Source organism: Gadus morhua, chromosome 1 (assembly GCF_902167405.1).
Source record: "Gadus morhua chromosome 1, gadMor3.0, whole genome shotgun sequence".
Taxonomy (NCBI): Eukaryota; Metazoa; Chordata; class Actinopteri; order Gadiformes; family Gadidae; genus Gadus; species Gadus morhua.
Genome location: NC_044048.1, coordinates 13082995 through 13100720, shown reverse-complemented (window position 1 = coordinate 13100720; position 17726 = coordinate 13082995).

The window sequence follows — 17726 nt, the reverse complement described above, 5'->3', positions numbered from 1 at the left end:
CTGATATCGGTATCGGCAGATAGCCAAAGCAGCGGTATCGGTATTAGTTCACATTTCGTTCTGTGTTGCATGATATTTTCGTCGTATAACTAAAGGGTGAACTGTTCTATCTGCGCACACTCCTTCTGAAGTCCCATTTGAAATTGATTGGTTCAGAAGTTGTTCTGTGTAGCACAAAGTAGTCGGAGAAACACTCCCATTCAAAATATATGGGTTAACTTTCCTTTCTGTGTAGTATGCAAAAAGTCGGCCAATCGTACTCTGGGATGATTTCAATAGATTAATTTTCTCAAGCATGAGCACAAAACTGCGTGATACCACGTTGAACTAGTGTAGCTCAGCTCGTTGTGTAGTGTGAGTTGTAGCGGTTTTTGTAGTGTCTATTGTAAAACTATTGTAAACATAGAGACATATGGGCTGGTCAGCATTTTTATTAATAGATTTCATCAGTTACAGGGGGTGATTTTATTGATAACATTATTGAAATCACTATCGATCAGTATTCACTACGGTTATGTCCAATTCATTTTAAGCTAATAAAATCGTATTCATGTTTTTGTAACTTATATGTTTGACAAGAAAATAATATACAAAAAAATAAAAATAATATAGCAGGAAAATATCACAATATAACAAGAAAATATGTCAATATAACGAGAAAATATGTCAATATAACAGTCAAATATGTCAATACAAGGAGAAAATATCTTACTTTAACAGGAAAAGATGTCAATATAAGGAGAAAATATTAAATTAAACAGGAAAAAATCTCAATATAACAAGATAATATCTGAATATAACAGGGAAAGATTTCAATATAAGAGGAAAATATCTCAATATAATTAGAAAAGATCCCAATATAACGAGAAAAATTATGAAAAATGATGATGATGAAAAGAAAAGAGAAAAATTCTCGTTATAACGAGTTCTTGTATCTTTTTAAACTATTTTAAACCTATGTCCTAGGCAGTTTCCCAGCCTTGTGCAGATTAAGTAAAGGTTGGGCAATCCCACCCAACATTGTCACATACATTGTAGGAGTAAACAGATAACCAAAGATATCCTGATACAAAATAGTTTCTAAAGACGCGATCACCAAGGTAGGCAAATAAGTAACCAAAAGAATCCCCAGATTCAATGAAATTATGTTGAAGGCTCTACTCTTAATATTGTTACCCCCTGACCTCTCTGTCTTTACTGGCCCTGGCTGCTTCAAGGACCAAAGAACTGACAAACAACAGAACACAATTACAGACAGTGTCATGAAAAAGCTGATTGTAATAATGCGTGATGGTTTATAAACTTTCCAAATGCTCAACAAGATGACTGTTACGGCGACCCACATCAGTCCACTGCAGACTACTCTGAATCTCAGGGGCTTGAATCTGTCAAAAAATGACATGATGCAACATAGCATTTGGTTCGTATCGAATCAAACACAACCTCAGCAGTTTTGGCAAATTTCACTGGAACCAGAAAATGCTATTGGTTACCTGATGAAGGTCAAAGGGTGAATGACAGCCAGGTAGCGCTCCACACAGATGCAACACTGGAACAGGGGACGGCCGAACCATAATAACGTTGAAAATGCCAAAAGCATGTATGTAACAACTTGGTCACTACCAGCAGGGTCAAACAAGCAGTAAAATTGTAAAGGAGTCCCCAACAGGAAAAGGGTCTCGCATATTGCCATATTTAGATGGAAAAGCTCAGCTGCCAATGAGTCCTTTGTTCCGTGAGTGATAAGCCACATCACCCATAGGTTGGCTGGGAGACAAAAAACAATGTAAGGAATCAGAATGGTGACTGCCATTCCTTGGTTGTATGTTAAAAGTGCTGGTAATTGAATTCCACAGTTTCCAAAGATTACATTTGTTGTTGAGTTGTTAGAGAAAGAATTGTTATGTCCTGGAACCATTGTCATCGCCCCAAATGCTCCCGCTTGGCTCCTGAAAATAGTTTCACGTCTGACTTGGCTGATCTTCCAGCATTGACACTTTGGATTACTATTCCAAACCTACTTTTTAAGAAAAAATAATTAAGTCTAGATTATATAATAAGAAGAATGACTTGAAATACTAACAAAAACAGAACATGACCGCTTTGAGTTATAGTAACACAAATTCTAAATGTCCAAACTGTCTAATGCAGCCTTCTGGTTCAGCTCACCTCGTCGTCTAACTAATGGAAAACACTGCTCTCCACAATGTATTTTCAGCTGTCACACACGACCAATTGTGTTGTGATAACTAAACAAATTGAATGCAAATACTACATTTGAGCTCTATTTAAATAAACAAATAAAATCAACTTCAGGCAACCTATCTCCTTCCAGAATTGTGGATGGAGATAGGTCCCAAAGTTTGTAGAAAGTAAGAAAGAAAGAAACTTAACCGAGCAATAGTTGAGCGCCGCATGCAGCACTCACCTAGAAAGTCGAAAGGTTTCAAAACAACATCTATTCAGCCACTTTAGAACTTCAGTAGAGAACGATCCTTCTGAATGCTTCATCCACTCATGTGATTGGATTTTCTTCAGTAGAATATCTCTTTTATCTCTTTTTGGCCCCTAGCTCTGTGCCTCCTCCCCACAGAAGCTCTGTTGTAACATAGTAGGACTGATGGGTCCGAGATTAGCAATGCATTGAGTACCATTGCCTTCTGATGCATTGAGCATTAGGCCTGCTCTCCCTGAATTATTAGATATGCATTGTTTACAACTTACTGATACAATTTACTCAATGCATCAGTAGAATATCTGTATTTTTTTGGCCCCCGGCTCTGTGCCTCCTCCCCACAGAAGCTCTGTTATAACATGGTAGGACGCACTCAAAACACACATACTCAAACAGACGCAAACGTCATGCGCACACGCACACACACGCGCACACACGCACACACATACACACACACATACACACACACATACATACACACCCAAACACCTCCCACTCCCACTCACACACACACTAATTTCACTCTATTAAGTGTCAATAGGTATTTGACCCATCGGCTCCCGGAATGTGATCCAGCCGATCCAACGACTCGGACTCGTTAGCCCGGGATGAGCTCAGTTCAGTGGGCATGGAAAGGGGCTCCAGTTACCGCTCTAATCTCATTGAAAGACTTTAGCCAGGGCTAGCGGATGCTCGCATGTCAGACAAACAGCTCAGATACTAATAGCGCTGCTTTGTGTTTCAGATGTGTGCGTGCATGGGTGTGTTGTGGTGGTACATGTGCACGTGCATACAAAACAATACAGAGCTCATACCCATGTTTTACCAACTAGCGGAAACACGGCAGCGTGTGTTTGTGTGTGTGCGTGTGTGCCGGTTTTTGTGGTGTCTGCTCTTGTATGTGCACAAGTTGTGTGTTTGGGTGTGGGGATAAAATCCTAGTTCACAGGATGCAATTTCCCTTTAATATACCCATCCAAATGTAATTTGGCGTCTATGGAGTGTCTGTGTGCTGGGCTGGGCTGGGCTGGTGTGTGTTTCTGCTGACTGCTCCTGTTTTGTGTTTATATGGATGAGTGGCTCTCTGGGAGAGTATTATGCATCCTTTTCAGCGTTTAAAGATTATGTGTTTGGCGGCGGCAGAGGTATTAGACAAAAAAGGAAATATGTCTTTGATTAAAATATCTTTTATCTCTTTATTGATTAAAAGGCCGAGTTTGGTAATAGAATTCCTCCGCCCCTCCCTGTTGGGCAACCCTGTGCTCCTTTTCTGCTCTTTTCTCCTAAGTTCAGTTGCTGCTGATGTATGAGCATGGCCCTGATTTATGGTGTGTTGCATGTTAGAAGCTACTCACTGACTTGAAGTTGTTATCATGCTCGTGGAGCAACGGAAAAGTTATACTTTTTACAATCGATTTAGGGAGTTTGTCAATGCAAATACCAAATATGCGTTGCGTATAGCCTCAGAAATGCAAATATTTTGTTTCTTTTTCTCATTTTCCCATGACGAGAAGGAATATTTATTTTTCCATGGCTACTGCTTCGGGGTCTGGTAACATGATGGATGGTTGCTGATGATTCTTAAACAATTTTGATCACAAAACCAAAACCAAAAAACAATGCAAATATTATCTTGTTTGTTTCATGTTCAGAAAACATAAACTCTTTTAAAACAATGTGTTGTACTACCTTACAAGAATTTTTTTAGAAAGAAGCTGAAATATTAGTTTTGTTTTGGACAAATCTATTTTGTACAGGCATACACAGGCAGATACCCTCACATGCATCACCATACATATAACCATATCCACCAAGAGAGTTTGTATCGGTGGCCTTTAGAAAGCTGGGGCACCTTTTTGGTTGGTCAAGACATAAAAAAAATGGCTTGGTCCTCACTAAGTTCTAAAGGTATGTACATCTAGCAAATCTATTATGTGATAGCACATGTGACTTTTCATTTTCAAACTCTTGGTAGATATGATTGTGTGCTTGGGAAGCTTCAACCACCCAAAATCCCCAAATATTTTGTCTTACAGTCGATAATAAAGTTAATAATTGTTGAGGTATTCTCAAGCTCCAGGAGGTGTATGATACCGTCATATATGATCTATCGTACAGCTATTGAGACTGCAGAGTTAATGAGCTATTGTATCACTGTAGATACTGTAAAATTAACGATTAGAACAGTGTTTATCCTGTGGTTGGTTCCCCACCTTTCTCAAACATATGTTTAAATCGGTCAATATAAAGTGCTTGTTCCAAGGACGCTACATTACCGCCTTTCTGTTCATGGTGGTTAATAGGTTGCCTACACCTCTCTGGTGACTACCAGACAGAAGGGTCAAGCCCTGCCTGTACCTAATTAGTCAGGTCAGCAGCCAGGCGCTGGGACTCCAGGACACCTGATCATGACCAGACTGTCTGACACACACACACACACACACACACACGCACACGCACACACATACACGCTCTGTGTGTTTCTGTGTAACCCATGAGGCCGTTAAGCTACCCAGTTTCTCCTCCAGGGACAGAGGGCGTCCCACACGTAACTTTGATTGTGTGTGTAGGATTGGGCTGAGGCTGACTGAGAACAGATGGAGATGTGCTCTTTAATTAACCCTGCAAAATCACAGGGCTGAGAACGGGCCTCGGTCCGTGAATAACACTCAGTGCATCCAGGGTGGGTGTGAGATGCGCTGCTGGTGTGTGTGTGTGTGTGTGTGTGTGTGTGTGTGTGTGTGTGTGTGTGTGTGTGTGTGTGTGTGTGTGTGTGTGTGTGTGTGTGTGTGTGTGTGTGTGTGTGTGTGTGTGTGTGTGTGTGTGTGTGAGGGAGAGAGACTATAGGTCTGTATTATTGTACATACAGTGTATGACCGGCGCTCCCATCCCCCCCCTTCCCAAGAGCGGGGCGTTTTATTTCTCATTAGCGGGCAGCAAACTGCTCAAGGATGAAATTTGCTAACAGGAATTAAAAGTGCATTAACACATCTGAGAGATTCATTTCTGCTAATAGTTTTATTAGTGCTCTGACCTTTCAGTTCATTAGAGGACTGAAGAAAGAGGAATGGCAGGAGAGGGGGAGGCAGGGTGAAAGTAGGGGGCATGCGTGCGTCTGTGCTGCTGGAGACCCGGATAAAAAGATGCGTTCGCACAAAGCACTCATTAGGGCGATTGTTGTCATCGGGACGCCCCGGGGCTGTTCTGGTTTTGGATGCCAGCATGATCTTCACAAACACATGCAAAGCAAAAATAATTTCCAGGCACGATCCCAATCAGCCAAACCTGTTGTCTGGTCTCTCCCTCGCCGTTTATTGGCTAATTGCGATGCAATGCGGGGGAGCTTTTGAGACGCTCGTAAAGCACTGCTTAAGGTAGCGCCCATTTGGGTGTTTCAGACAGATGATTTTCACCTTCCTCCACTTAGCACCCTGAATTTATGCCACAGTGTATTTCAGGTCGGTTAGCACTTGAGTGTCCCTTAGCCAGCTGCTTAATTGTTTATGAACTGTGGCCTAGCGCTCTTTAAAAATGAAGGGAAACTGCAGAGAAAGGAGGAACAATGAAAATGAGTCAGAACAGTTAACAGGAAAAAGTGACCTATCGCGTCCGACATTCTCGTGCCCCCCCCTCCCGCTTGTCAATGGAGGAGCGATAGACACTGAATTAGAGCGGGAATTTACCTGACCGAGGAGAGCAACTAAAAGGGATTTAATGTTGTTTTCTTTCTGTTTTATTGGAAAACAAGTGAGGCAAGTTACAGTGCAATTTGCCTTCCCCTGTTCCCTATAATTAGCACCGTACAGAAATGAAATAACATTGACGAGAAGGTCAATAATCCTGATCTATAGTGAAATTAATCCTGCTATCGACACAACAAGCAAACAACACAATTAAGGACAATGACAGGATAGATAGAAAAAAAATAATAGAAACACAGAGAAAGAGGGGGGAGAGAGATAGGACGTGTTTTATCTCCAGGCTTTACTGTGCAGAAATCCTATGAAGGTTTCTAATTAATTCATCCATTGTTAATGAAGGCGAGGCGGGGAACCAGGGATTAAACACGAGGAGACCAAGGAAGACAATTAGAGATACCAGTCTAATGATTGTTTTCTAACTCACTGTTGTTTCTCCCCTTGTACTTTGTTGGCTGGCTGGGGGATCATTTATTGGGCATTCAAAATGAGCCTCTCATCAGCCTGCATGGCCCCACGCAGGCAAACACCAACTTCGGCCATAAAATCATTCTCCTTTAAGGAATCCTCGATGAAGCCTACTTATGTGGCCCTGATGTCAATGGCCTTTATTTATAAGCAATGGGTGTTTTCCTTAAACGAATCAATTGCCAATTAGCATAGTATCTATTGATGGAATGAATCATCATTATCATTCAGGTTTCAGAGAGGGCACTGGGCTCTAGGCCAGATTTGCCTCTACTGTAGTCGTCCGCTGTCCCTCCCTGTAATATTAAATTTACATAGACGTTTTATCCTCTTTCTCATAACAGCAATCAATTAGAACTGGCAGTTCCGATACTTTTGTGCATGGATTATGAAATCAATATCCAAACGACGCAATCATTCGCTACAACACTGGCTGGAGTTCACAATGCACACAGCGGCCCATGATGAAAAGCTGTATCTCTGTGAATCAAAGGAACAAACAAAGCGCTTTTTTTTGGGTAAGAAGCACACGCTTAATGTGTCAGCCATTAGTGAGTTGGCTGCCACCATCGACAGAGGGGGCACTGGGCTGTTTCCAGCTAAGTGAATTGAACTGGCCCCCTGGACAGGCCCGGGGGTACGCCTGTGAGCAGTGGTCTGGAGGGGTTAGCCGCGGGACGGACGGAGCATTGGAGCGTTGGAAGGGGAAGAGGGATTGCCTTTCAGGAATTACGAGCCATTAAATCAGAGCCTGGAAATCTCAAGGTTCCCTAAGACTGCCGCACAAGGAATCTGCGGCCAGAGAAATATTGTTTATGGTTTAAAAGCCGGGGCGATGGATTTATAAAAGAAACATTCATCATTGCAGGAAAACGGAACAAAACATTCCGGAAATAAATACTCACTCTATAGGTATACTTGTCACCCAGACAGCACAATAACAAGTGAATTGGGAGGGAGATCCTTCATTTGCTGGCAGCTGGCCCCCAAAGATGGTGTATGTGTGTGTGTGTGTGTGTATGTGGCTGTGTGTGTCTCTGTCTGTACCAGCTTCTGTGTTGTCCTCTGTAGTGCACAGAGAGGACAACACAGAAGCTATTGCATACCCTGGACTTGGACTCTACTCCACATGAGTTGGACCCAGTGGTTAAAGTGGTGTGGACATAATGGGGGTCGTTTTTAGTGTTTGTGAAATGTTCTCGTCTTAAAATGTTTTATTATATTGTATCTGATTGAGCTCTATGTTCATTGACCGAGCAGTTCCATTTATAATTTATAAACCCTGCTCCATAAAGTAACTTGTAGTTGGCTATGAAAAGAAAATAATCACCAAGGGATGATATAACGTCCGTCCCAAATATTGAAAGCAATATTATCTACATTTGTCTAAGTCCTAAAGACTGTGATGTAAACAAGAGTTATTATAAAACCAAAGTACCAAGCCTAAGTACTTTTCTATAGTTTTGTTTTCCTTTCCCCCCCTCATAGTTCCATCCTTTCCACTGGACATTAGTCTGAGATATCAGGAGTGTCGATATGAATGAGTGTTCTCCAGTAAACACAATTAACAATATTGATTACTTCTGGCTCGCCCATTCCTGCCATAAAGAACAATAGTTTCAGTAAAGGGGGTTTTTCCAGGAAGGTGATGCTTTTTGCTCAGTGCCGCGACCTTGGAACAAGGTAAACCGACATGGTTAAGAGGTGCAGACATCGACTGCAGACTGAACACGGTGTTGTTTGATAGACCCTTTTGAGACAGGAAACAAAACAAATGCTGTAGAGACGTGTGATATTTACCACAGTCTTATATGCTACTGTCCGGGTTCCATCATATTGTATCCACATACCAACAAAGACATAATATATACATCTGTACGTGAATCAGAACAAAATAAGTCAGTTATGTTTACTTTAGAACGATAGAATTCTTACATGCACTTGATAATATAGCTGCTATTAAGCTATTCTCTGTCAATGCTGGTGTGATTATTAAAATGAACTATATCTTCTAAGGGTTTATCTTGTATTCTATCTGTGTCCTCCTACCATAATGTATTAGCATTTTTAACATTGCTAAAATTTACCTAATTCATTTGTTGGCTTTCATACGTCAATGCACATGTTGGGACTATTTGATCTGCACTGTTATCCAATTTATGAATAATTTTGATAACTTTGATGTACATTTCCCTCTTAGATCTAATAGGCACATCTGGAATAGCTTTAATATCGGGAATAACGACTACTAAATATTTTCTAATTAACATTCCCCTCCTACTACATTAGGACACAAATTACAAGTGCCTTGTCATAAGAATCTCACTGCTCAGAACTTCCCTTTGTTTTACTCTTCATTTGATAAATATAACTCTTGAATCTGGATTTTGTCAAGCAGGAATTCTGGAATTCTTCAAGCAGGTCCCAGAGCGTGCAAACACGCCGGGGCCAGACACGAGGTATCGACTTAAAAATCTATTACATTAGAAATATTGACAGATATTGATTGAGATTGATGGAGATTACATCAATGCTACTGTCTTACACACACATTCGCTGTCGGGGAAAGCATTTATTGAATGGGAGCGAGAATGCAGGCTAAATTAGACCATTGGAACAGATGAGAATGGCCCTGTGACAATGATGGAGTGGTGCCATTGAAAATGAATAAAGATGGGAGAGGTGTCCATTTGAACCAAAGGCTTTGTTAGCTGATGATTGGTGGGCGTGGAGAGACGTGCATGAGCACTTTGTGGAAGATGTAACTATTGAGGCAACTCTCTATGCACACTATACTGTGGCGTTTGCATAGCATAGACCCCATGGGTTTTAAGAAAGTTTTAGTGTGAGAACTGTTGGTGTGTGTGTGTGTGTGTGTGTGTGTGTGTGTGTGTGTGTGTGTGTGTGTGTGTGTGTGTGTGTGTGTGTGTGTGTGTGTGTGTGTGTGTGATGGATGGACTGGTGGGGCAAGGCCGCGGATAAGAGTGCAAACAAACTGGGTAATAAATGAGAGCGACAGAGCAGTGGTGATGGGGCCCGTGTCCGGGCCTCTGATGCATGCCGACCAGGACCAGCAGCCATTTGTAATGGAGAAATGAGGGAGCTGTCACTGGGATGAAGAGACAATGTTCCAGAGAGAGAGAGAGAGGTCGCCCCTCTTACTCACACACACACACAAACATATACTTAGACACCCACACCCACACACAAATGCCGACTTGGAACCACGCACACATAAACACACAAACGCAGACTTAAGGGTACACGCCCGCGCCTGCATATAAGTAAGAGACCCATGGAGACACATTGCGGTGTGGACGGGAGCTCAGTAGGGGAGCTAATCATGAGCAGGCAGGGTGCTAATGCAGGTCATAATGAGGGGAGCTCTCAGTGACACATCGCACGCCGATAGCTCACTTAGCTAGGCCACAGGGCCGCAGTGACTGCATTTGACAGCCTTTCACCCACACACACGCACACAGGAGTGCAGAGTTGCAGACGCTAACAGGCAGATGCTGGTGCATACATTACAGACACGGGTACACACATCCATACGCACAAAGAACCAGCACCAATGACCTCATCTCCATGGAGTCAGTTCAGGACAACTATGGCATGAGAAAGAGGGAGGTTGGCGGGAATAGGAGATGGTGTAACCCGGGTGTAATCGAGCAGACGCTCCCTATCCCTCCAGGTTGTGGTGCCGTCTTTATTTGTGTTTTCAGTAATTGCCTTACTATTTGTGTTTGGCTAGAGCGGCGGGTGTAATTTTTCACCTTTTTGTGATTGCCCGCGTTCTCCGTGCCACCCAGACTCTGTAGGCTAGACCTGAACAGGCAATGGGGACAGAGCGTGTACGCCTGCGCACGGATGTGTGTGTATGTGTGTGTGCGTGTCACTTAGTTAGGGCTGGGCTACAGCTGGGGAAGAGGAATTGGGTCCTGCACCTGCACCGGAATAATTAATGTGATTGAAGGAGCGCAGAAATAAATCAGTGCCTCGCGCAGCCTCAACAGGACTTTTCTGTTTAGGGTCAAAATTTCCCCACTCGGCAATGGATTAATCATGCCTTGCGAACCGAGACAGGGTACGCAACGGCAAGGGCGGGGGAAAAAAAGAAAAGTTTTGTGTATGTTTATTTGTCTGTTGGTTTTTGTGTTTATATTTAGTTTCGGTGCGTGCGTACGTGTGTGTGTGTGTGTGTGTGCGCACACTCGGGTTGCCCACATAGAGAGGCCCCCCCCCCCCCGGTGCCCCTCCATCCGCCATGTAAACTCTTGGAGGACACACAAAAACACGGGAATGTCATAATTTGCCGGCTTGTATAATTATGCTCCTTCTTAGCCCTACAGTGACGAATAGGGGAACCTTTTGTTTGCATTTGTCATGTGGTGCTGGCATTGTCAGCGGTGGAGAATGTGTGATGTGGCTGTGCAAGGGGTCACCACAAGCAGGGATAGGTGTGGGTACGGGTTTATGATGACATATGTGTTGTTTCTTTGTTTGGCTGTGTGTTTAAATGTATACATGTGCAAGCAAAATGAATATCTCGTGCTGTGTTTGTTACTACGTATACGGATCAGGGTCAGAATTTAACGGGGACTTAAAGGGGAGCACCTTAAAATAGATGTAATAATTACCCTTGAAGTAAATACGATCAGGGGACTTTTAAAGGCCCCCGTAAAACAATAACTTATGTATATTGCTCTGTATTTGCAAAGTGCGTCCAGATTTTTATTTTGATTGGGGTCATTGAATATTTGTTTGTGTGTGTGTTTTCCATAGTGTATCATCTTTCTCATTAAAGGGGGTTTCGCCATTCCCACAATGGCATTCTTTGGCATGACGTCTCCACGGCCTGAGACCACTGCTTATCTCCATTTCCCTGCTGTCCCTCCCAGGAGGTCCCATCTGGCCAGAGCCCGCCCTGCTCTGTCCACCCCTATCTCCTTAGCTGATCCATCTCATCACCTCGCTCATCTATTATTCATCCTACTGGTGATGTCGTGATTGAGGCCGGGCCTCAGAAACCTCCTTCTTTTCCCTGGGACTTCCTCATGGACTGTAGTCATTCGACCCGCGCTGCAGACGATTAGAAAGTAATTTGTTGTTATGTATTCGGACGCCCCCAAGTCCAGGCATGTGTTCACGGATCTCTCTCCTGTACCCGATTTGGTGTATTTGCATAATGGAATTGAATGGCTTTGGAATTACCGCCCCATGGGGGAACAGCGAGAGGGGGCCAGGGACAGAGTGGGAGACATGTACTTATGAATGTTTGGAAGGGGGAAATTAATGGTGCATTTTTAGTTTTTATAATGTGATTTAATGATGCAATTCTTCTAATAAAAAGAACATTTTTTAACAGTTACACGTTCATTTACAGATGGCCCCAACACAGGGGGAAACCCAGTGGGCCAATACAAACATCTCTGTTCTCACCCACTCACAGCGCTGGAGGCTTTTTATTGCATTGTGATGGATGATTTCAGTTTGGCATTTTTCTCCACCGTGCATCCTCAGAATGTAACCCCTATCCCCCCAACACACACACACGCACACAAACGCACAGGCATACACACACACATGCACACGCACACACACACACACACACACACATACACGCATGCACGTGCAAATGCATAGGCACACACTCACAGTTTCAACGAGTAGGGAGGCCGTTTCCAATATTCACAAAGCTGCTATCTAATGCATATTGAGTTTGTTTGGTGAAGGATCATTGGATTGTTTGATATACAAAGCTTTGCTTCTCAGCGGTTAATTTCACTACATGCCCGTCTCATTAGATGGAGGGGCGAGGGAGGAGGACAAATTATATCGTCTGAGAAATGAGCTCTGTAGTACCGCACAAAATAGCTACAGGGCTAAATAATCATTTTTATTTGACGAAAACATAACCGTCAATTGACATCATTAATATCAAAGGATTTATGAGGAAGTGCCATGGTAGAGGGACTACAGGGAAGCTGATTCGAAAACATGAGGCTGATATTGAGGTATTCAGGATTTCTCTCTCTCTCTCTCTCTCTCTCTCTCTCTCTCTCTCTCTCTCTCTTAGTTTTTCTACCTACTCTTTACTTTTCCAGTAACCCTGCCCACCACAACAACCCCCCCCCTTCCCCCAGCACCTATCTCCTCAGAGGATGTTTGAGTGTATCCAGTTTCCTGAAGTGTTTAGCAGCGAAGCCGCAGACCCCGTACAGGAAGTCCATTCTATTTGCAATGTATCAATTGCTCCGAACACTCCCCATGAACAGAACCTTCCCCACTCCTCCCTGCCCCCTAACATGGCTGCAGCTGCTCGGACACCTGCACTCACACACAAGTACTAATTCGTGGGCAGTGTGTACTCTGGGGTCAAGCACACACACACACACACACACACGCACACATGCATACTCATGCTCAAGCACATGCAGGCAAAGTGTGTAAGACTCTGACCATGGCAAGTCTAAGGGTTCATTTCCTGGCCAGGCTGGCAAGTCAAATGGGTTCAGCAGCTAAGACACACCTGGCTGCCGAAAGGCTGCTTTTTTCCTGTTACGTTTTAAAGGGAGAGAGAGAGAGAGAGGGGAGGACTCCTGCAGAGTAGACCGATTAAACAACATCTAAAGTAAGACAATACAAGGGATAAAGTAGGAGCACAGAAACAATCTAACGTAACGATATGGTCTGCTCTGCATATGTGTTTGTGCGTGCATATGTGTTTGTGTGTCCATGTGGGGGAGAGAGAGAAAGAGAGCAATAATAAACGCCTGAGGTGATGCCTTTGAAAGGCACTTTAGATATTAAAGCAGTGCTACTGTTCTGTAATGGGGCTTAAATGATCCAGAAAACACATGATGTATTGAGCATCTAATGAAACGCACATCTCACCCTCCTTAGTTCTCCTTCCAACCTCACAGAGGACCCCTTATGGTCTGTTCACTCTTAGTGTCACAGAATCCTAAACAAAAACGCAGTTTTGAAAGACGTAAAGATATTTTTGATTGTTTTGTTCTTGTGTTTTGAATTATTTAGCTGGGTTTGATTTGATTCATTGGGTTTGAGTTGTGTTTGGTGAACACTGGGGTTTGGAGGGGTGGGGGAGTTGAAATATACATGTCCACCATTTGGTTTATTGATATACTATTACAGAGAAAGGGGGTCGGACTTGATAACTTTTAAATTCTTCCTACTCCTTTTTCGGGCATTAAATAATCATGTGTCAGAGTTAGCTTTTTACGTTTGCAGTTCAATTCTTTGGTTGTTCTTGTTTTGATCTCTTGCTTCTATATTTTAGCTTTTGTTTTTTCTTCTTTGTTCAAAATCAAAATTGAATCAGATGTTCTCAAACTGTATTCCTCTGAACGAAAGCAAACTTGCCAATGTGACATTGCCAGGTGTTTGTCGTGGACTTTCCTGGCCAGTTGAGGGGTAGTTCACATTCTGCATTCTACCGTGGTAGCTATATGTTTCACTCTAGAGAGCACAGAAGCAGCCTCTCTTTCTCATTGTCTGTGAATGTCCTTTGTGGTTTGGCCATACATTAATAATGTAAAGGTAATGATCTTCAGTCTAAAGGCCTTGTCCTGGCTTGTCTACCATCCCCGCCCCCACCCCTGCCCTCTCTGTCTGCAGCCGGGTTGGGAACCCCTCGCTGTGGTATAGCCCCAGCTATAAGGTGAAGACTGAAGGCCAGGCCAGAGAAAGGACAGAGGGTCAGCGGGGGGGTGGGCAGACAAGCCAGGGTAAAAGAGAGGGTACGTCGCAGAACGGGAGGAATTCCTGTCCCTTGTTGTGGCAGCAGCCCGGGCACGATGTCTGATCATTGATTACCAGAGGAGAGAAAGAGGAAGGAAGCAAAGGAGCTTTCTGAGAAAACATCTCCCTCCTGCCTCTGCCCTCTGTCTGCCGAAATGGGGTCCTGTAGAATGATGGATGAGGAGCATGCTCCGTGGCCTCTGCTGTCCTCTCCTTCTCCTCCTCCTCCTTCTTCTCGTCTTCCTCCTTCTCCTACCCTCCTATTCTCTCTTTCTCATCGCTTTCTTCTATCTTTCTACGGGTGGTCATGCCCATACACACACACTGATGTGACGCATTCGCACATGGTTGCACACACACACACACACGTACACACAGACAGACAGACAGACAGACACACACACACACACACACACACACACACACACACACACACACACACACACACACACACACACACACACACACACACACACACACACACACACACACACACACTGTATTAGGGAGTGATCGATAGGGAGCTGGCAGTGTGGTAATAATAGCGGACACCCAGAACCACACTGCTACTTATTCATTTGTCTCTTTATTCAGTTATTTATTTATATGTGTCCCTTTATAGTGAGGGCTAAATATACATACAGTGCACATGCACATGGAACAGCTAGCATGGAGCCATATGTGGCCGCCATGAAGAAGTCCTTTTGCGTTTGTGGTTCAGCAAGTCTTTCCATCACTTTACATTTGTTGTATAAGAAGCAGCTCCTGGGGTTGTTTTTATGGTTGTACGCAGTATGTTTCTCCTTAACCATAGGTAAAAAAGTGGCTTTAAAAAAAATATATATATATATTCATATTTATACCAGGTTTGTCTTTCCCGTTTGATGCAATAACTGCAACTCTGCTGGAAATGCGTCTGTGTTTTCGTACTCCGAGTTAAGGTTCGGAGGTATGTCTCTTTAGTGGTAGGCATGATGGACAGGACGCCGTTTGCGCAACATTACACATTATTAATCATGTTCCCTTCATCGGGGAGTGGGAGAAGGGGAGCAGCAAAACAACGATGAGAGGGAGCAGAGAGAGGAGGAGGACGAAAGGAGGCAGAGGGGTAGAGTAGGGAGAGGAGGAGGAGGGTTAGAAAGCCACAAATAACTACCATCAATCATCACGCAGTCAACGTTTTCACATGTTAGGGGTGCCCATTATTGGCAGCAGCCAGGGATCAGTGGGAGTATATGGATGTGGGCATAGGTGTGTGTGTGTGTGTGTGTCTGTGTGTCTGTGTGTCTGTGTGTGCTTGTACATGTGTGTGTATGTGTGGCTACATGCTTGTTTGTTTACTGTGTCTACTGTGAGTTTTTGTGTTTATGTGTGTGTGTGTGTGTGTGAGTGTGTTAACTATGTGCAATGAGTGTTTGTGTGTGTGTGTGTGTGTCTGCAATGTGTGTGTGTGTGTGTGTGTGTGTGTGTGTGTCTGCAGAGTGTGTGTGTGTGTGTGGGTGTTTGTGTGTGTGTCTGTGGTGTGTGTGTCTACAGAGTGTGTGTGTGTGTGTGTGTGTGTGTGTGTGTGCATCTTCAGTGTCTGTGTGTGTGTCTGCGGAGAATGTGTGTGTGTGTTGTTTGTTACTTTGCGCGTGTTTGTGGCGTCTTACCCGGCAGCATGGTCTTCCTCTCCCTCTCTCCCCGTCTTCGCCTCTCCTTCAACCAACGGCACAAACAACAACAGTTGAGAAATCACCCTCGTCAGCAGTTAAGCTGGCAGGTGTGTTAACTCCCCCAGTACCAAATTAGGATGTGCAAGATTGCAGAAAAACGACCAGTCTTTCATATCCCCCATTTTTAATCACAACCATTTAGGAAAGCCTGGATGAAGACAAACGGACGTTAGATCTCTGCCCAGGTTGTGGCAAGGCCGCGGGGGGCTGGGAGCACACTGTGACCTTCAGCTCCCCAAAGGCAGACCTGGAGGTTTGGGGGAGAGGAGTAGACCTGGGGATATGTGCTCCTGGCTGGGAAGGGTTCACATGAGAGTTATGGAGGGTTGCAGGTGGACACGTGACAGTGGAACGGCCTGGCACATCTTTCTCTCTTGTTAACGTTTATTACATGCACAGTATAATATATATGTTTTCTCTTCAATAATTGTTGGTTTGACAGGTCGTTTATTTCAGTGTGGTATAAATTTATAAAAGGTATTTGTTTTCCTAAAAACAAACACACATATACAAGAGTCCTTTGTTAACAGTAAAGCAAACAGGCGCTGATACTGGTTATCGGACAGCTGTTTGACTTCAGAGCATTTTGTCTCGCATTATATTAATCCACGATTTTTGACAGATTAAAAAATATTCTTAGTGGAATTTTTTTTTAATATGGCCACCAGGGGGTGCTCCAGGTTTAGTGTAGCCAACTGTTGAGGTTCCGTCCCCCAATACCACAGACTCTCTCTCTGCTTGTGCATTAACAAATACCTTGGCGGATGTTGTTCACACTGTTGGCTGACTTGTCTCCTATTAAGCACATCTGACCACAAGACCTTTTTTTTTATCATTAACATCCCTTGCCCTGCTCTGGCCCCATCTTCCTCTGTGTCACTTAACTATTGGTCACTGGCCAACTTCTTCAAAGACAGTTCCATATTATTGGGTTAATAGATTAAAGTTTTCCGCAAGTTTAGCCCATTCTCTTCATTTTTTCAGAGTTGGTCAATCATTCCTATTTGAACAGGTGAATGAATACATACAGCCAACTGGACCCTCCAATAAGTCCAATGATTTTTTTCTATTAAAGTGCATTTTTCAACATTGTATATTCAAAGGCAAATGTAAATTGCATACATATTTCCTAATTTAGTTTTTAACTCTTTTGTTTCTATAATAGAGTGTAAAATGAAATACCAAGGTTTCCACAAGCAAGATCCTCTCCATTGTTCCTCACCCTGTCCAACCCAGACACATTACAAAGTTCCCTTCATTCATTCAACTAACCCTTTAACCACTAATACACTACACGTTTCTTAAGGATGCGTGTATCAACATTTCCTCATCGTGGCCCCACTATTTAGACGGGCTGTCTGGCATTGCGGACGCAACAGAGCTCTGTGGCATATCATTCACGTTAATCAGCAGAACACAAACCCTGTTATTGGCCTTTCCCCTCGTCGTCTTGCGGGGACCCTGCTCGTCTCAGAGTGGAACATCACGGGAGAGGGAAGAGTAAACGAGATGTTCAGTATGCTTGCGGAGGACGGGGGTAACAAAAGCAGGACGAGGACAACACACGACCACAGTGGGCTGTGGGGGCATGTGTTTGGGTCCCTGTGTGTCTGTGTGGCGAGACAG